This window comes from Temnothorax americanus, unplaced genomic scaffold (assembly GCF_048541705.1).
Source record: "Temnothorax americanus isolate GAGA-0224 unplaced genomic scaffold, ASM4854170v1 Scaffold97, whole genome shotgun sequence".
NCBI classification, from domain to species: domain Eukaryota; kingdom Metazoa; phylum Arthropoda; class Insecta; order Hymenoptera; family Formicidae; genus Temnothorax; species Temnothorax americanus.
This window is the reverse complement of record NW_027509820.1, coordinates 265,009-285,444: the sequence shown is the minus strand read 5'-3', so window position 1 is coordinate 285,444 and position 20,436 is coordinate 265,009. Positions and strand designations below refer to the sequence as shown.

The 20,436-nt window shown below is 37.4% G+C and overlaps 1 protein-coding gene and 1 pseudogene across 2 annotated transcripts in view; one reads left to right on the top strand and one right to left on the bottom strand.

Moving 5' to 3' along the window:
* The window catches only part of LOC143908481 (uncharacterized), an 86,033-nt gene that overhangs the window by 26,630 nt on the left and 38,967 nt on the right, over nt 1-20,436 (bottom strand). The window lies entirely within an intron of this gene.
* Nucleotides 15,441-18,135, top strand: LOC143908482 (uncharacterized; annotated as a pseudogene). The gene is made up of 8 exons (XR_013260163.1): nt 15,441-15,656; nt 15,813-15,939; nt 16,041-16,185; nt 16,253-16,528; nt 16,615-16,786; nt 16,918-17,586; nt 17,685-17,843; nt 17,928-18,135. The product of XR_013260163.1 is annotated as an uncharacterized LOC143908482 (transcript).

Genomic DNA, 20,436 nt, shown 5'->3' with positions numbered 1-20,436 from the left:
AATAAAAATACAGATATATAGCGTATATATGTTATGTAATTATTTCGACTCCTCTACAAATTGTACAATTTCGATATTGGCTGCCTCCTATATTGTCCAATAATCCGTAGAGAAGTATGTTGTCCTAAAGTGGATTCCTGTCTTATCTTCTTGAAACCGATTTCTTATTACGGCCAACAACGCTGTTACGGCCGTCCGTAAATTTTCTTTCGCGAAATGGCATTTTTCAAACCGGGAAGTGCAGTTCCCAGCCTCGTGAAAAATCGTATCTGTGGCTAAAAATTTATGAGAAATGAAGGTACTGAAGGTAGTCGAAATTAAAGGGGGAGAGAGTGCTTCCCTTCCCCGCTTTCATCGTGTACTTTTCTTCACAAAAAATATGATAAATGCACAATGTCTACATTTTTTTATTTGCACGAACGTCATAATTATCTCATTCGACGTGCCCGATTGTGCAACTAATTTAATAGGACGAAATGTAAGTAATTATTGAATTTGCATTAATCAATTCATACGCGGCATATACTTTCATCTTGATTTTTCACGTCGTGGTTCTGGCAATAAGTCATTATTTCATTGGCTATCGCAAGAATTCCATTTTAGCTTTCTCCTGAATTAGTATTCTCGCGAACAGAGTCGTCGAAATTAATTCGATTACAAGGTCCTCAATATAATCACAAAATTAAAGACGGCAGATTAAAATAAAGCGTCCGTAAATTTATCGTAATAATTCCGACGACAGGAGATTTATTTACAATTTTTTTTAAATAAACAATACGAATGGGGGGACGGCAAGAAACGTATAAATACAATGTGTTCGCATAAATATTTAAATATTTCTCACGCGAGTAAATTCTCGAAGTTTATTTATTCTTATAATTGACGTAAAGTATTCGAGGTATCTCACATCCGTTAAATGCCCGTAGATAAAATATCGGAGGAAAGAAAGTTCGCCGATCGTCATAATTCACAGCGCGTAATATATTCCCTTTCCCTCGTCAAGCCGCGGTCGATTCCATCAGAGAGATTACGAGGGGCAATCCCCCGCGGATCGTAGAGCATGCCAAGATAAGGAATTGATGGAAGATGGTAATGAATTATCGATGAGCCGCGTCGTTTGTTTCGTGCCAGGCATTCCGGCCCGATGTTTCGGATGAGGAACGCGTGGCGGAGCGGGGAAGAGGCGCATCGCAACCGCGCGCAACTCTTCCTTTTCTTCATTCATGTTTAATGACAATTGCGGAGGGACCTGGGACCTGGAAAAACGACGCTCAATCAAGGACCGCGAATAGGACTTTTCACGAGGGGACCAGACCGGTGAAAGACACGCGCGATCAACGACTTGCGATGTTTCCGATAGAAATGCACCTCTGAGGGTGATACCGAATACTTATTTATTCAGAAAGTTTCGCGCCACCCCACGCAATGGATCGACGTCCAAACTGCCTAAGTATGCTTATTATAAATTCAAATGCGGACAAATTCGGATTTGTGTGTGTCTCTCAAAAGGCATAAAGATATAATAAATAAGTATCTTCGTTCGTCTGAAGCAAAAGCTAATCGTGTGTTTCGGCCTGTATTACGAGTGGTATTCAGGTGTTAATAAAGAATTTACATAAACTTGTAATCCACTTTAATTGAATGTAACAATAGTTGCCCTGAAGAAGACCAAGTAGGTCGAAACGTTGGCTACGAATTAAAGTGGATTACAAGTTTATGTAAATTCTTTATTAACACGTGAATACCGCTCGTAATACAGGCCAAAATACATAAATATATTAACTGTATAATATAATAATAATGCATATCTGAAGATGTTTTATCATTCCAGAGTAACACATGATTTTATGACACGCTTTGAGAAGATATCTTATGTTACAGAAAAATCACGTGATAATGCTAAATCTAAATTTTAACGGAGCAAATTAATGTTAAAAGTGATTTAAAGTTATTCTGTACCTACTACTATCTAATATAACAATCTTTACAGGTCTCTTTGTAAGTTTATAGCTCTTCCTAAACTACAAATGTAGTTCATACAAAATTACGAAGGGTCGGAATATTTTAAAGCAGACTCTGTTCATTTTAGGTCCCCTTGGTTCTATAAATTTATCCTTTTATAAATTTTTAATGTTCTTTTTGGCCTTCTCGCTATAAAAAGTATTCCTTAAAAATAACAGTCGACGCGATCCGCTCGTAAAGAGATAACATAATTCGAAGTAGTAACAAATAGTCGCACATTCGTTCAATGTCCGACTGTAACTTTTTAATCATTAAACTATCAAAAAATTAAGATAAAAATTAAAACTCGTTGAAAGTTTACTTCAGTGATGGTGGCATTCTCTCTCTCCTCTTATCGGTCTCTTAGTTCTTATCGCTCTCTCAGGTAATGCCATCGTCTCAGGGGAAATGTTACCGTTTACTTTGGAAACTAAACTCGCTCCGACTAAACTCGCGCAACTCGCTTATGATTCCCATTGATTAGACGAATCTGGAATGCACTTGTCGATCGAGCTTGCTTTGGCTTCTCCGCGCCATCCGCGCCGCCCCGCCGCGCCGGCTCGTCCCCGTCCTACGCGGAATTACCCCCGGTTTCGGCTCGTTACACACCGGACTATTGTGAGGCTTCAAAGGTCTCATAATGGATGTATAGGGATGGAAATCAAGGGTTTGCCGGAGACGAGGACGCCGTAGAATCGAACGGCTGTCACATACACACAATACGCACCGTTTTCAAGCACATTCCAGGTCATTCCTAATCAGAACTCCGGCTTGGTGGATCTAATGGGTCACTTTGGAGTGTGTTAGCCTCGGCACAATCCCTTTAACAAGCGGTTTTGATATAGACTTAGTTTGGTATAGGCGACAGCTAATAATGATAATCGTGTGCTAAATGGTGATAAGTCAATTTCCGTCGAAATTTCGAACTTAGGTATTGTTAGCGTCGAAACGTCGAAAGATTCTTCTTATTTTATACATATTGAATCGTTACGCAAATAAATATCGCATTCTAATTATTTCTATTTTATACAAAAATTTACCAAGAAAAAGCTAAATAAGAAATAATGGAAAACAGATAGTTTACGCACGCTAATAAACTACGTATATATTTGTTTATTATTGCTCGACCGCAGTAATGTAAATTGTTAAATATTAAAGGAAAAAATTTAAACCAATACCTTGAGTTAAATAACATTTTGTGATTTTGAACTACCATGTCGACATTTATTATTTTAACACAAAATACTATTATTTTAACTTCATTAGTTTAGTTAAATTAACGACATATAATTTAACACTACTTTAACAGCGTATTAGTCGGACAGTTCTCGCGTATAATAGTTAGTCTGAATTTAATTAGGCACTCGATATTCCGGCATCTCTTAAAACCTATTTGTTAACGTAACAATGATTAGAAGTTTCAGTGTGCCGAGTTTTGAGCAATCACGAAATTCACGTGTCCATCTGACTAATATGGTCGACATAAACCATTTCATTCTGTCAGCCCGAGAAGCGTCTGGCCACAGGCTGCTGCTACTACTGCAGCGTCAAGGAGCCTCTATTACCTATTACAGCGGTAACGTCTGACGAATGACTGGTTTCTGTCACTGCCGTTGTACACTGCCGAGCATCCTGTGTTTCGACCGTTCAATGAAAACCGATTTTGCAGTAATTCTGTAATTAATAACGCCATTTTTAATGCAAGCCGCCGCGCCCACGCCGTTCTATTTCGCGTGACGCTAAAGCGCGATTGATTCGCTCGCAGTCAATTCTCAGTCACGATTATTTTATAGAAATTATTATATTTATTGAGAAAGTAGAATCCACCGTGAAAATTTGCGTTATCACAAATGTCATGTGTATTAATTCTTTTATCAAAATTCGTGTCAATAATAATAGATGAACAACTTGTTTACATCCTAAACAGTGATCTTTCAAATTGTGATATTAACAATTTAATTGTTTCATACTTTGACTCGCACCGTAAATAGTTAACGGAGGATCGTTCAGCTAAAGCGTGTACAGCGCAATTGAATTCGAGTTGGCAAATAGGTGCGCGCCATGCACAATTGGCACCGAGTCAAACGTGCTTAACAATGCCTGAAAATTCAGCTGCAAAATGAACGTGCTTCCTTCTGCAGCCACGACTTGCTAGATTTTCCAATAGTTTCCCCGATAGTCGGGTCAAATGTTAAGGAACATAGATATCCAACTATGGTCCCAAGTTCCAAATTTCAAAAATATTTGTTGACTTCGGAACTATTGGGCCAAATAAAATCTTGGTATTTTATAATCTCAAATGTTCTCTAAGAAAAAGAGCGTGAATTCAATTCTCTGCGATATATCTTTGAGATTATGTCATTGGGGAACTTTCGCAACGAACGGGCAACGAACAATAAAAGAAGACGCGGACTTCTCGACGAGTCTCGTCTCGTCGACGGGACACGAATTTTTCGCAGCCGGCGTGGAATAGAGGCGCGCGCATTACATACGCGAAATTCTATGACGCGTAGTTTGCCATCGAGCGACAAATTCGCGTTGCTCCACTTGGCGCCGCATCGGTGTAAAAGCTGTAAAAGTGTACAACCTCGAGGAACAAGGAGAAACGCGCGCGTGGCAATGGACCGAAGCGAGAGAAATCGAACGCGAGCACGCGGACGTTATATGTCTCTTTGGAAAATGAAATAAATCAAATGCGTGCTTACAAGTGTAATGTAGAAAAGTTCGCTGATTAATTCGCGTTAATACGTAAAAAAATGGCAATTAATGTTCAAATGCTGGTGTTTAAAAGAATTCGATATAATCGAATTGATTATCGATTTTATTTAAGATAGCACAAATGCGCTGTCGCGCCGCGAAAGGTCTAATATATCTCGCGCTCGTTCTACGTGAGAATGGTTTTGGTCTAAAACGTGAAGAAAGTAGAAGTCGTAACGCGGCATTCAGTAATAGTCCAAGAGCTGACGACACTTTTGGCCAAGTGATTTTATAAATAACGATTTTCCGTTATAACCTGCGTGGACGACTCTTCTTCGATAATCCAAACACCTGACTGGCCGTACTTAGGGGGTTTAGAAGTACGCAGGTGAGAAAAAAAACCGATTTTCAAGTCATAGTATAAGTCTTAATTTTTATCGGATATTGATAATTGCTCATCTAAATTGCCAGTTCGATTGCTCGGGGGCAATTAGTCGCCAGGTTTAATTAAAAATAATTAAAAATAATTATTTTCAAGTCATACTATAAAAACTGGGTTTTTTTTACTAACAAGTATAGTGCTAACACATACCACCCAAAAAAAAGCCAAGTGAAAATTTTGGTGGCAACATCTCTAAAAAAATTATTGAAAATGCACAAAGCCGGCGCGCGGCGGAGGGGTCTGATGATGGCCTCAATTGTTTTTAGCGTCCATGAGTTTTTAAAAACGTGTATTTTAACTATCATTATCGTATCAATTTATGAAAAAAATTGATAAATAATAAATAGTATGTAAAAATACAAAAAATGGCTTTGCTGGCGCAGCGTTACACTTTTTGTGAAAAATAGTGGTGGTAGTCCAATTATCTTCTTTTCTGAAAAAACAGTATTGAAGTGTCGAATTGTTTTAAAGTCAAAAATTACACATGGGAATACGACCGCCGCGCCGAGAGGGAAAGAGGGAGTCGAGGAAAAGGGCTGGCTACATTCTTAACTTTGCGTTAGCGTGGTTGACGGCGACATAAAGTCGTCTGCAGTAAAGGAAAATAGTGAGAGTCATCCACGGGCAATAGCTTACCGTATCAAAATGTATTCATGGTAAAAGTTAGTTAATGGGGAAAATGCGTTAATTTTTGCTTCGAGACCAATTACGCATCGATCGACCCGATTTCTAGTCTTTAACACATTTACAGTTATTTAATTTTACATATACATTTAATTTTTTTTATAAAGAGGCTTGCGTTGCATTTTAATTTATATTTAATAACACGATATTTCAGTATTCTAATATCGCGTAACATTGCCTCCGTCAAAATGCTACCTGAGCAAAATGGGACGTTTAGCTTCGTGGAAAATATGCCAGAATTTTAGGTCGGAGCGAATACCCTGCACGTATTTGACGATCTGCGTCTCAATTTAAAAGTGTTTAGAAATAATTAGTTGTCGTAATACTTGACTATTTACAGTTAAAGAAAAATTAGTATTGTAGTATCAAATAAATAGCGAAGTTAAATAATAATAAGAGTATAATAATAAGAGAATAGCGAAATTAAAGTTATAGTGGTTAATATCTTAATAGCCGGATATAACCGTCAGACCCCTCCGCCGGCTTTGTGCATTTTCAATAATTTTTTTAGAGATGTTGCCACCAAAATTTTCACTTGGTTTTTTTTGGGTGGTATGTGTTAGCACTATACTTGTTAGTAAAAAAAAACCCAGTTTTTATAGTATGACTTGAAAATAATTATTTTTAATTATTTTTAATTAAGCCTGGCGACTAATTCTCCCCGAGCAATCAAACTGGCAATTTATTTGCATGATGTTCCTGAGTGATCAATTATCAATATTCGATAAAAATTAAGACTTATACTGTGACTTGAAAATCGTTTTTTTTCTCACCTGCGTACTTCTAAACCCCCTAAGTACGGCCAGCCAGGTATTCGGATTATCGAAGGAGAGTCGTCCACGCAGGTTATAACGGAAAATCGTGATTTATAAAATCACTTGGCCAAAAGTGTCGTCAGCTCTCCGCATATGATAGCGAACGTACACGTACACACATCAGTATACTAACTTCACAAAATTCTCGCGTATTTAGAAAGAGTTCTTAAAATAGATTAAATTAAAAATAAAACAGATTAGAGATAATTACGCCAAGATAATATAAATTTGGTCAATTGTTCTGCATAATATATATCAAGTTCGCCCATGAGACATAAATGATTAACTTGTACAATCTCACTTTCTTTCGCTTGTAATCGGCAATAAATAATTGATCTCGAATAAGCGGTGAGTGGATTTCGCTGTTGGGATGTTGAAGAAGTGTATAGCGATGCCGGAGTTAAGTAACAAGCGATACTCACGGATTCAGTTATCGTCTCCGTCGGATAAGATACATCCGGCGGATAATACGTTACGTAAGACTTTAATTCGCTCCGAGAAGTATAGTTAACGCATTATTTATTAGGAGCTTATCCTCAGCGAGGAGATGTTCCCGTTGTCTCGTCGAAAGAGTAAAATGACATTGATGCTGGATTAGTATAGCGGCAGGCGCAGCGTGCATTCGTCCCGCTGATGCATTTCTCGCACAGCGATGAGCTGTAGCACTGCGATAAGGAATTACGGCTCCCCCATTTCAGGACAAGCAATTATATTTTTTTACACCTCGCGCCATCTCGAAGGAAATAACATGTTTTTAAAAACGATTTATTAAAAAATAAGTTAACAGAAAATAATTCATATTTGATTTGAATTTTAAACAGACTTCAATATAAATAGCGTTTAGATTGGGAACGAGATTTTGCCCGACACGTGTGCGATTCTCGTCTTACGGTATAGTGTTCGCAGCAGTTGCATAGTTTAATTGCACAAGAGAATAATGACGTCAGGCAGCTGATCTGATAAGCGTTATTCGTTCCACAATTCTAAACGAGACAGCGTACGTCCAGCGTAGTTTACAAAAAGACAACGGGGTTATTTGCAGGATTATAATCGCAGTATTTTTTCCTGTTTATTTTCAAGCGCTCGTATTTTTAATATTTTTATTTGAATTTTTGAAAGCATTTTAAAATATTAGCTTACCATTCGTAAATATTACATTAATTATTACATTAATAATATTTGTACTGTTTGCGACACTTTTTAGAGAGTGACGGTGGGAATATTTAAATTTAATAAAGTTATCACCCCAAGGTGCATTTAATTCCACGTTACAAGATATTAATTAGTTCGCGATGCGCTATTACACAACGTCGCGCGATAAAACGAATTACGTCGCTTTGCGTAATATACGCGTTTAACAGGTGGCGGTATTTTTAATGCATAGGGCAACAGAATAATGTTCTTATCCGGGGATTATCTACGGAAATGAGTTTCGGGCGAAGATTATGCCCCAGTCGCTTCGCCAACTCCAATGGCGCGGCGGCGTGCGCAAAATTCGACGAAATAACAGGAAAACCGCGGCGCGCGGCTTCGGGCACTTCCGTTAATACGAATAAGACAACGACATTTTGTCGATAGAATAACCAAGTTAGATTTATTGCTGATAATTATTAATTTGCGCTACAGCTAATAAAGAGGACTACATGCATGAGCGCTGTGTCGATATAGGGATAAGTAATATTTTTCAAAGTCGTTGACATCGTCGGATTTCTACTCCGCCATTTTCACTGATTATATTATATTTTATCGCTGGATGCTCACAATCAGAGAGAACTTTGATTGCATGTTCTATGTAAATTGCTCTAGTTTCTCTCGCTCGTTCATCTAGCTTCACCCTGTTCGCGTCAGTCTCGCGTCAGTCTTGTTATTTTTTATCCTCTTTTTTTATCTCAATAAAATCGGCGCGATATGATTTTGCGAGAGATTGATGATCGGGGGGGGGGGGGAAAGATATATAAGGGGACTTCAAAATATGTCTCAAAGAGAGCCATGAATTTATTTCTAGTCCAAAACTGTTTTCTGCCCGAAGTTTTATTCGCCCGGAAGTGCAACGATTCGCGCGACATAGAAATTAACAGAGCGAAGGGAAGCTTTTACAGTCTCGGGGCCGTTCGTTCTTCAGCTTTATAGAGCTGCATGCTGCAGATGTATTGATTTTACTTACCGGCAGCATAAAAAAAATAGATAATGAAAAGAGTTGAACGAAATAAAACAGATGACGAAAGAGGAAATTAACTGCAGATTTTCGCAGTCCACTTCCTATTTTGTACTCAATAAAAGCTGTCACTTCTTTACCAAAGAATGCAAATCTGAGATATATATACCTTAAATGTGATAATAAACGTTCTTTTAATCATTTAACAAATATAATTGCATTCTACGATAACAAACAGAAAAGCGTTGAATGCATTCTAATTTGAGAAAGCTAAAAAAGTGCACTGTTGCTTTATACTGTAATAACGATAGAATTAATTTACGTAAGAAATTATTAGTAAGAGAATTAAGGATATTTCCTTTTAGCAACTGTACATATTTTTTGGGTAATAATTATTTATTAATGCATTTCTCTTATTGTGAGTGAGAGAGCTGTGAAAATAATTATTAAATTATTAATTTACTTTCGAACCTCTCTCAGTAGAAACGAATGTAAAGTAAGACGAACGACGGTATAATCGTTTTATTTACTTTACACTGACTGATCTGATTACAGACGGACTTCTTCCTGACAAAACAAATTACAAACGCCGACAGAGTATTTTTACGGAATAACAAAATTACCCTCTATTCTCAGCGAGGCGTGAAAGAGACGCCGTGAAATATTAATCAGCGGTTTCCATGAGACCTACTTTCCCGTTTCCGTTGCGCCAAGTTTCACGCGGCTTTTTTACCTCGTTCCCTCCATTGAAAACTTTTATCCATTTATAAAATCTACGTGTGTTGTTCACGTGGTTTGCCCGCTTAAAGGGTCTCCTACGACAGAAATTATTCGTTGCACGATGTAAACGAGTTTGGAGCTTCTCCGTAGACGGATAAACTACTTCGTGGAATATACGCGATACACACACAACTGTGCCTACTATTCTCTCTATCTGCGGTCGGGGAGGCAAAATCGATCTTGCAAATATTCGCTGGTTCGACCGTTTGCAACACACGGTAGGTATTTATCCTGCGTTTTCGTGCAACGTCAATAGACATTCATCTACGTTCTGGGCGCGATCAATTATTGGCGCAGCTGTGAAAGGAATGCCATTTCGAGTCGAGCCGCTTTTTATTGTGGCACTTCGGTCCCGTTTCAATTTCGTCGGGGCGGGCGGCAGCATCGCCATCCATGAAAGATTCATAATTCCGATATTTTGTTATCGTACGTGTCTGCCTGCGCATCGCGAATAAATCTCTCCGAGCGCTTCCAGCAGAATTTCCCTCAAGAAAACCGATTCGCAGGATGAATCGTGCGAATGCATCCGAGCAGGTTGTTTGCAGGGAATCTGAAGGTCTTAGAAATCAAGATATTTTCATAGGAATAATATCATAAATAAATATATGTACGTACGGTCGCTTTCAGTTATGCTTAAATATACTCAGTAAAAAGCCTTTTCTTGATAATTACGTAACAAATGTTACATCCCCTTGAAGATCCCGCTCTATAATTATAAAAAACAACTCTAAAGAATATACACACCCTGAGGTGCATTATAGATGCCTTTTAGACATTCCTTGGATCTCTCTTTCTTAATTTAGCAAATTATTCCTTGCGAGGCAAGAGAGAGAAAGAGAGAGGGAGAGAGAGAGAAAGAGAGAGAGAGAGAGAGAGAGAGAGAGAGAGAGAGAGAGAGAGAGATATCGCCTGACCAGAGACGTTACTCTGTTCGATGATAACCAATTTTAACATTGATAACCTCGGCCATTCATGGGCGCGGTATAGACAGCAAGTTCTTTATGGGTTCTGCTCACGCTTTCCACAGTACGATTTCCATTAGTCTCAAAATGGAGTAGAAGCTGGCGATGAAATGATCGCGCCATAAATTATGCCGGGAACTTTAACAGCTTCTGGTGCATGTGGCGTTACGTAAAATAGTATAGTTCCTATCTCCATGCCCATTAGCTAAATGTGTTATTTAATTTGTTCTCCATTTATAATGTAATATAAATCCATAAATTGTAAATAAAATAATAAAATCAAAATATATATCTGTATCTTAGAGATGAAAGAGTCGTATCTCCAATTTTTGTCAAAATTACAGTTAATACTTTTTCCAGTGTACCTGAGTTTAAATTGTATAGTGGTAAAAAGTCTCATGTCCATTATTATTAGTTCGTAAGATACAATGTTTTAAAAAATCGAAAATTTTTATAGAAATAATAAACTTTAAATCCTGTTTTCTCTAAATTTCTAATAATAAATATACGATTCTTTACCTCTAAGGTACAAATATATTTCCACGTACTATAGTTATACGGTATAGAGGTCTTCGGATATCAGCAGAGACATAATACACCCCGAATGTCTCCAAAAAGTTGACTTTCCGTTTTCACGAATTGTCGATTCGACCGAAAGCTCCTCCAGATTATTCGTGCAGTCGCCACTCGACGCGTTTACAAATCTTCCACGATGAAGTGCGCCACTCAGAGAAAGAGAGAGAGAGTGCACCGCGTGTCTGGACGTAAAAGCAGCGGGGAGGCTGTACCGACTAGGTCGCCCGGCGCTGTGCAGGAGAGGAACAGCCATCGTGCAGCCATCTCTACTCCCGCAGGGGGTGATGCGGAGGTGAAGAGGCGATGTGGGATCCGTTGGAGGGTGGCGGCGCGGGTCAGTTTGACCCAAATACGGACTGGGTTGGCCGACAGCCAGCGTGCCGTGTTTCCCGGACATCCCTCGTCGACGAGCCAGCACGCCAGCTCGAATCTTTACTTATATTTTTCCGATGGAAATACAGGCGGCACGGGTGAATACGCGGCGCGTCAGATATCAATTTTCGGAGCCGATAAGTTGATCGGCTGTCACTCACTTCCATTAACTTGCAAACCACGCGGCTGGTTTCTCCTGTGTACCTTCAGCCATTGACAAAGGGATGCGCGATCGGATCAATGGTCTCGTGGTCGAGACAATTTAAGTGATTATTTTGCTATCACTGTGATGATACTGTGATGATTAATCCATTATAGTATATACACTTAAGTTTCAATCTACAAATCAGATAAATGAAAAGCATTTTTTATAGAAAACATTTGAGATCTCTCGATGCATTTTTTCGTTGTTTGAAGTATAAAATTAATTTAACCAAATAATTAATTTATAATTTATATAAAGCTACAGGTAAACATTTAATATTTATTGACAGACTTCTATGTGAAAGTTAAATATCGGAGATTAATACGTATTTCAATTTAAATTGTGTTTGTTGCTTTGTCAAATAATGACAATGCAACATGTTTCTACCTTTTGAGGTCTTTCCTTTTACATCACCGTTCAGAATTGCTATCAAATTTTCATCTCTGTCCATCTAAACCATTGGATATTCTGTCGATTTTATATGCTGATGGATTTATTAATTATAGTTTGTTGAAGGGTTCCTATTGAATGGCACGGCGGAGCAAAAAGAATCATAAAATTTCGATCGACGCATGCATCACTTTTATTATTCCATTAATTTGTTTTTGATATATATAGGATATTTTGCTAAAATATAGTTACTTTTAAAGTACCTTTATTTTTATTTCTCAATGCAGTGTGATAATTGTTTGTCACAAAATTTTTAGATATTTTTATCTTCTTGGCAACCAAGTAGATAAATCATCCGATATCACTTCAGAATTGCTACCAAATTTTCATCTGTCCATTTAAACTATTGGATATTCTGTCGATTTTATATGTTGATGGATTTATTAATCATAGTTTGTTGAAGGGTTCCTATTGAACGGCGGAAAAAATTATAAAATTTCGATTGATGCATGCATCACTTTTATCATTCCATTAATTTGTATTTGATATGTAGGATATTTCGCTAAAAAATTGTTACTTTTAAAGTACCTGTACTTTTATTTCTCAGCGCAACGTGATAATTGTTTATCACAAGTGCCACATTTTTAGATATTTCTATTCTTTTGGCAACCATATCAAGTGGGCTTCGCTATTCGTAAAGAACGACGACGCTAAATATTAAATATTACACGGCGTATATCGCCGGACAAAATTCGTCCGGATTTATGATAAGTTCGGCCGTATTTTTCGCTTCGTTCGCTATCTTCGCTTTGCACTCGTGGTCATCGGCGTCGTCCCTTCTCGTAATCGGCAGGAGCCACATTTGTGCCAAAGCATACCGCAGGGATATATGTATGGCCTGGCGCGGGGTCGGCCCCGCTTTTATCGAAGCCCAGTCTGAAGTTACGACTGTTCGGCAAACAATCGAACTTTCGCGGCGAGTAAACCAAACTAAACGCCGCCGTCCGTCGAAACTATCGTAATTTTTGCGGCGCGAAGGCGAGACGAGGGAAACGTTATACGGCCAAGTCTCTCTCTCTCTCCGTCTCTTCGTTTTTCTTTCACCTCTGAGACGCGTGTTTATGGTACACGTTTTCGTGGAAACTTGCGAGTTCCGTGACAAGTTAGCCGCTGAAAGTGTCGCGAGTAGGAGCCAACAGCGAACAACTAAATAACCAACTTCCGCCGCGTCCATTCCTCCGATTCGCCGTTGCAGCTAAGTAATGCTTGCAAAGCACTCGGTAACTTTTATCACTGGTTAGAACTCAAATATCTTTTAGATGAATTAAGCACTTTCCATTCTTTCTTAGAATGATCGAATTTACTCGGTCGAATGATCGGATTAATACGCGATTATACCGCATACCATGCTAATCGCTAGGGGCGGGTTTATAAGTAAGCAACAGGGCTGCAACGAGAAGAGAATCTTCAAACAACGACAATTACCGAACCGACATTTATGAGTGTATACAAATCTATATAATAAGAGATAAAATACTGGTCTATTTATCAATTATTTCAATAAAAATTAACATCACAAAAGATGTCACTTATAAAAAAAGCCATAAAAAAATATATAAACGCAAATTGCAGAAGAAAATTAAAAATTTACAAGCTTTTGCTTTTAAATTTAAAAACTTTTGCTTTTGTCTTTTTATATCTATATGTTTTATATATACTATGTGTGTAACTACTTATATATACTATGAGTGTTTATATGCATACGGGTGTCCCACGGAAAGTTGCTGAAACTAACTCTTGTTCTGTAACGCATACAGGTGTTGGAAGAAATAAAATTGCGTTTAATAGAAGGCATTTGGCAGTTTTATTTGAGTATACTAGAATGGAAAATTTCTACTTAAAGTGGTTCGAAAGTAAACTAAAAGACTATAGCCACATAAATAAAACTTTGGGAGGTTGTTCTTTAATATATAATAAACCATCTCTTAAAATTTGAGACCCTGTTGCCATGTAAATTATTGCAAACGAGCAATATAAAAAATCACTTTTTAACATAGCTCTTATGGAAGGTTATTGAATTTTTACCGGAAATGATATGATATCTTTTAAGAAAAACTAGAGATGTTAATAAAAAACTGATCACTAAAAAATGAAATCACAAGCTTTCCAGTGGTATATGAAAGGTTGTATGTTGCCATGGATTTTTAAGAAATATTTGATCGAGAAAGTGATGATGCATGTGCATGTCACGGAAGTAAAATGTCATGGACACGCTAAGAGGTTATATAGACGCCAGCGGGGAGACGGCGAGTCGGCTGCTAGATCTATACTATCTAGTATCTACACAGTACTTGCACACTGATGCGAAAGAAGATGGGTCTTGCGATCAAAACAACATTAATCAATCGACCTTTTATAATTATTATAAATTTATAAACTACTTATAAAAATCAATGGGAACATTATCAATATTAATAATTTTTATTTAGATAAAATGTTTAGGAAAAATCATAATGTATTTTATCAAGTTTTATGTGCGTTGTATTATTGACTAACGATGTCATTTTAGAGCCACCTTAATTCTATTTGATTTTATAAAACGTAGCAAAAATCACAGACATTATTCTAATATATGTTTTTAAAGGGTGCACCGTTACTGTTTAAACAAAAATCAATTCTTAAAAGTGATTAATGGTGTAATAAATGATTGTTTACACAAAGTTTTATGCAGTTTAAAACAATTGATTTTTGTTGAAATAGTAACGGAGCGCACTTTGAAAACACGTACATATTAATATCTGATTTTTGCTAGTTTTTATAAAATTAAGTAAAATTAAGTAAAAATTTTCCATTATACTGAATATTATACTTAAATAAAATTGCCAAATGTTTTCCATTAAACGCAATTTTATTTTTCTCGATATTTTTCCCGATCCGTATGCATTACAGAATAAAAGCTAATTGGTTTCAGCAACTTCCCTGTATGTGAGATCCTGTATATAGTTAGTTATTCTTATAAATTTAATTTAATTATTTCTGTAAAACGTTAAAAACCGTCTATATAGTTTTTATAAATATTACTTAATTATTATAAGTACATTTTATTCAAATTATTGTATATATTTATTAATGTTTAAATATTATTATAAGCTGTTGTCTAGATAAAACAGATAAAATTATAGTGACATCAAAATAATGAGAAAACGATTGTGAGTTATGATAGAACAATTAGTTTTTATAGTAATTTTTTCGTCCTTTTTTGACGTTATTGCAATTTTTTGTTCTTTCCGAAAAAAAGATCCCTGAAATAGTATTAGCAGCAGGCCCGAAAAGTCACCATTAGCCCCTGCTAAGCGCGACACTTGTTCGTCGAGTTGCATACAACTTCAGACCATTCAAAAAAATAGCGTTGCTTCAAGGTATACGCACGTATCGTGTCGCATCGCAGAAAAGTAATTTTCGACGAAAAGAATAATAGATATGGATAATCAGGAGAGTCACGACGATCCTCAATTTGTGAAAGTGCTAGAAACCTGTTTAAAAATGGAAATTGCGGCAGTCAAGGGAAATCTCGACGGTAAGTAAAGTGTGACGTAGCACTCCAATGAAATGTAAAACTTGAGTGGGAAGGAAAGACATTCTCATGCAATTACTCTTACGTTTTTACCTATCAATTTTTCAATTTTCTTTTACTACTACTTGCTGAGAAAAGAATGTTGTTGATAATTTTTAGCAAATATAGAGGAAATAAAACAACTGAAGGTGACGATGCGTAGCGAACTAAACAAAAGAAAGGAACTTAAGGGAAAGATCACGCAGATGAACAAGATTAAACTGATATTAAGCGAGACTTTAACAAAGTACACGAAATAATTATCTAATCCTGGCGTATTAACATTTTTATATTTTTATACTGCATTCTTCTTGAATTTACGTATCGGAATTTTGTTGCGTCATACAGGTTATATGTAAGCATCAACGAAGTCTCGGACTCTTTAGAAACTATGAAAGCAAATGCCGATGATCAATACAAGCTGATTCAACTGAGATCGCAAGAGTATCAAGACATCGTAGCCGAATACAAGAAAACATGACACGAATATCGCGTAAGTATTAAGTCTCGTGTTTACTCGTGCAAGTTCAACATTTAATCAAATAAATGTTCGCGAGCAGGATGCATACGAGGAATTTCCACTAGCAAAGGCCAGGAACGCGGCCAAGAACAATTTGGAGAAGCTTAAAATCGAGCATATGGTCATGTCTTACAAGAAAGCGGAGATGATAACGATTGTCAAGCAGAGGCGACGTGTCAACTGGATCCGCACGCGCTGCAGGATAATCGAATTTGTCACTATGATGTTAGAGCGTTTGAAATTGGAGGAGAAATTGGTGAAGCTAAAAGTGAATGTAAAATATCACAGGAAAGAGTTTCAGTCAATCGAAGCGGAGGTATTCAGACTATGTTAAAATAATTTTTCAATATACATATATTCAATGTGTAAGTAAATATTTAATTATATAGTCGCTTTTCGTAGTTGCAAGTATTGCGCAGGAAGGAGGAGGATCAGAAAAGGCAGAGGAAACAGCAAATGCTGGAAATGGCGCCGCCGAAGATCAATATACTGTTTCGAGAAATGTACGCGCAAAATCAAATGCGCGCGAGAGTGCAGCAGGATCAGTGGAAACGGGCTCACGAGCCTCTCGACGGTGAAAATTCATTTTATACTTTTTTAGTTTTTTGTCCTTGTACCTAGATATGTAGGACAAGGGCTTTATTCATGGACACATGCATATATACATACGCGTTGTCCTATATATCAAAGTCATTTGCTTTTTAGATACCATATCCGTCAATACCTTGTACCTGGAGGAGTTATGCATAAACGAGAGCACTACGGTGTCGCCTGAGAGAATGGACGTAGAGGCGACACGTGACAACAATTACAAGCTTACCGCAGTTGAAACGGAAAGGTCTGATTCGAAAAATACTATCGTTTCGGAAAAAGATGATACGCGCGGCGCCCGCGCCGCTTCGGTAGCATCGGATGCGGAGCCAAGTGCTGAGAAAGCGATTTTAGCCGACGACAGCGACGTAGAAATGAAAGAGATCCATCACGTAGAGACGCAGAAGTCGCAGGAGCCCGTTAAAACGCAACCAAGCTACCGTACAAAAGAAAGCCCGCTCAAGCATAGCGCCGCCAAGAATACACAGGACGAAATTGAAGCAAAAAGAATGCGACTTCAAAGACAGGATAGTAAAGAAAGTATCAATAAAATAACTACTCCTCAGCCATCGACTATTGTTAAAGAAATGGATTTGAGATCTTCGGCCCAGTCGGCCCCAAAGATTAAAAAGATAGAACCCGTACATTTCAATGTTACGCCGTTAATGGCGAAACCCGTTCAGCGCTCGCCGACTGTTGCCGCAAGCAGTATGTTTTCTCCGACGAATTACGAATACTGTGACAGCAATATGAGTTCCTTCAATCAGGATTTCGTATCAAAAGGTTGTGATTATAATTAAGTTGCTCGTCTTTTATAATTGAAAAAATTAGATGTATTAATTTGTTATAAATGTAAATAAATTACACAAACTTTATTGTAGGTGCGCCATCATTGTGCGAGGGATCGCTGTGTAATTACAGATTATCTCCGACTTCCAATATATCGCCAATTTGTGCCGAAGAAGACGCACAAATGGCTCCTTCCTCGAAACATACTCCGCGACGGGATAATAAAACTGAGTCTGACGACAAAGCGTCAGGTATTAAAATGTTCCTATCTCAAATACTCGACGCAATTAATTTCACTATTTTAAGACTCTAATTTTTAATTTTACTTTTTTCAGCATTCGAGTTCAATAAGTTTACGAAGAGCACAAAGGGTAACTTCGCTTTATTTTGAAGAAAAAAAGAACATTATTTAAGAGTTCTCTGGTTCTTATATATAATCCAACATAGTTTCAATGTGTTAAAAAATTCTATACATTACATAAGTAAAAGTATAAAGTTCTGTTATATTATACATTAATCAAACAAAACATATTTTTCATCACACAAGTTCAGTTCTGTTACATTATACATGAGAATTAAGCAAGACATATTATTTTTGTTATTACATTTGTAAATGTATGGAAAGCAAAGAATTAAACTAATATAACTATAAGCATATTTGCTCGTACTTTCATTGTGTTGCTTAAGATTGTGGAATTATTAGTGAAGAGTTAACAATCTCTATGTACTCTTATAAAGCTAACAACGATTATATGTATACTTCCGAAGTAACTTTGGATTCTTACAAGAAGTTAAATGGCTAATATGCATTTTGTGTACAGGTGCATCTCCAGCGCGTAGATATCAACGGCGACAACTTCGCGGCATGTTATTATAAATAAATGCTTGCTCACCGAGTGTCACGATTATGTACTCTCCGCTAAAGTTTCGGTCTCCTTTATACGTATTATATATATATACCGTGCCCCCGTGCAATTTTGGCTCCCGCAATTTCACTAGAGAGCGCCGAGCGAGTTACAGCCGTTTACTTCCGCTGGGAGAAACGGGACCGTGGGAGAAATAAGACAGAAAGGAAAATATACCCTTCATGTCTCTACCCCTTCTGTCTGCAGGTAGTGGAAAAAGAAAAAGCACTGAGCTTTTATAAAAATAAGCTCGTTAAAATCCTACTTTCTGCACTCGCTTTGAGGAACATTATGACTTGTGCGTAATCACACTGCGGATAATGCACGATAATATCCGCGATGTTTCACAAGCTTTTTAATTACTTCTGAAATTATTATTGTATTTCCGTCTAATGCTCTCGTGGCACGCAAATTTCTTTTTATTTCGGAAGAACATTAATTTCAGGAACGAGAAAGGAAAAATGCGACATCTTATAAACGTTATTACATGTTTTGTATATATCACGCATATATTTTCGGCTTTAAGTCGCTCGTAACAGGCAATTTGTCTCGTCTTGTGGAAATTGTTTCATATTCCGACGTAAATTCGTTCAAAAAATTATTTCCTCATGCAAACAATGCCTAATTAGGCAACGAAGGAATAGGAAAGAAGATTCCAAAGGAGTTGTCAGTTGGATGGACACGTTACCTTCTTCAGTAATTGGTGGAAAAAGTATCAAAAATGTGATATTGGGGATAACTTCTTAACTGGCCCCCTTTTCCTCGTTCTTTCGTTATCCTCCTCAGATCTAATCGCATCAGCCGGTAATTGATATAAATTAACCCGCTCGCTCGAGCGTTTCATTTGTGTCGCAAGAAGGAAGAATAATACGAAAGTTTGTTATTACCTGTCGTAACTTTGGCGAGCCTGCACCTTTCCTTTTTCGAGGAGCCGAGGCTTCTAGTCGGGAGAGAAATTGTGTCCTTTTATAAGCCGATGTAACGGTGGGAGGTCGACTATCAAGCTATTTTATTTCAAAAGTTTCGCATTGAGGTACGAGAAAGATAAATGGGACATTTAATGGTGCAATCGTTGAACCGACGTCTTCCGCCGCGTGAGAGGACTCTAATCGATAATATCATTCAGAAAATTCTCAGTCAAGTCATACCCCGAATAATCGTTTCTCTGTTGCTCGCGGAATATATTATTTTATATACATAGATTCTATGTTGCCTTCTGAACTGTATCGTGTACCCAATGTAATGCATTTCAGACATACCATAAAATTTAATTTGTTACGTAAGTAAAGGAGAAAAACGGTAAAAAAAAATATAGTAAAAGGTAAAAATAATAAAAACTAATTTAGGAAATTATTTTATAAATTAAGATAGGAGACTTAAGCAGTCAAGCAAACAAAATTATTATTATTATTATTACAGTCTATAGATATATAATCAAAAAATTGCGGTTCTTCTCGTTTGAACTTTGATGTCGAATATACGAGAGCATTGCGACCTCTTTTTGCAGAACGATTTTTCTCTCTGGTCCACACAATACCTGGGCTTTACCGATACGTGACTAGAATGTTTCGCTCGCACCCTCGTACGACGAAGGAGATAACTCGCAACGTTCTTCAAGCAACCCTTTCCGTCCCGGCGAAACTCGGCGTTACTCGACTGAAAGTGGGAACTTAATACGCTCTCGTAATGTACATTTATTAACTCCGCGCAATGTCGCGTATATTATGTTAACGAGAGGAGAATTCGCTGCCTGCAATCGAATGTCCTTGCACCAATGAAACGCATTTGTTATTGCGCTCCGCACTTACTCCGCAGGTGGTAATTTAGGTTAATTACTCCCCTGCACACGGAGTTAATGTCTTTATAAGTTGCTTAAGGTTTACCGCCTGTAACGGGGTTGTGCCTCCGCATAGATCAATTAACGCGAATAAACGATAAG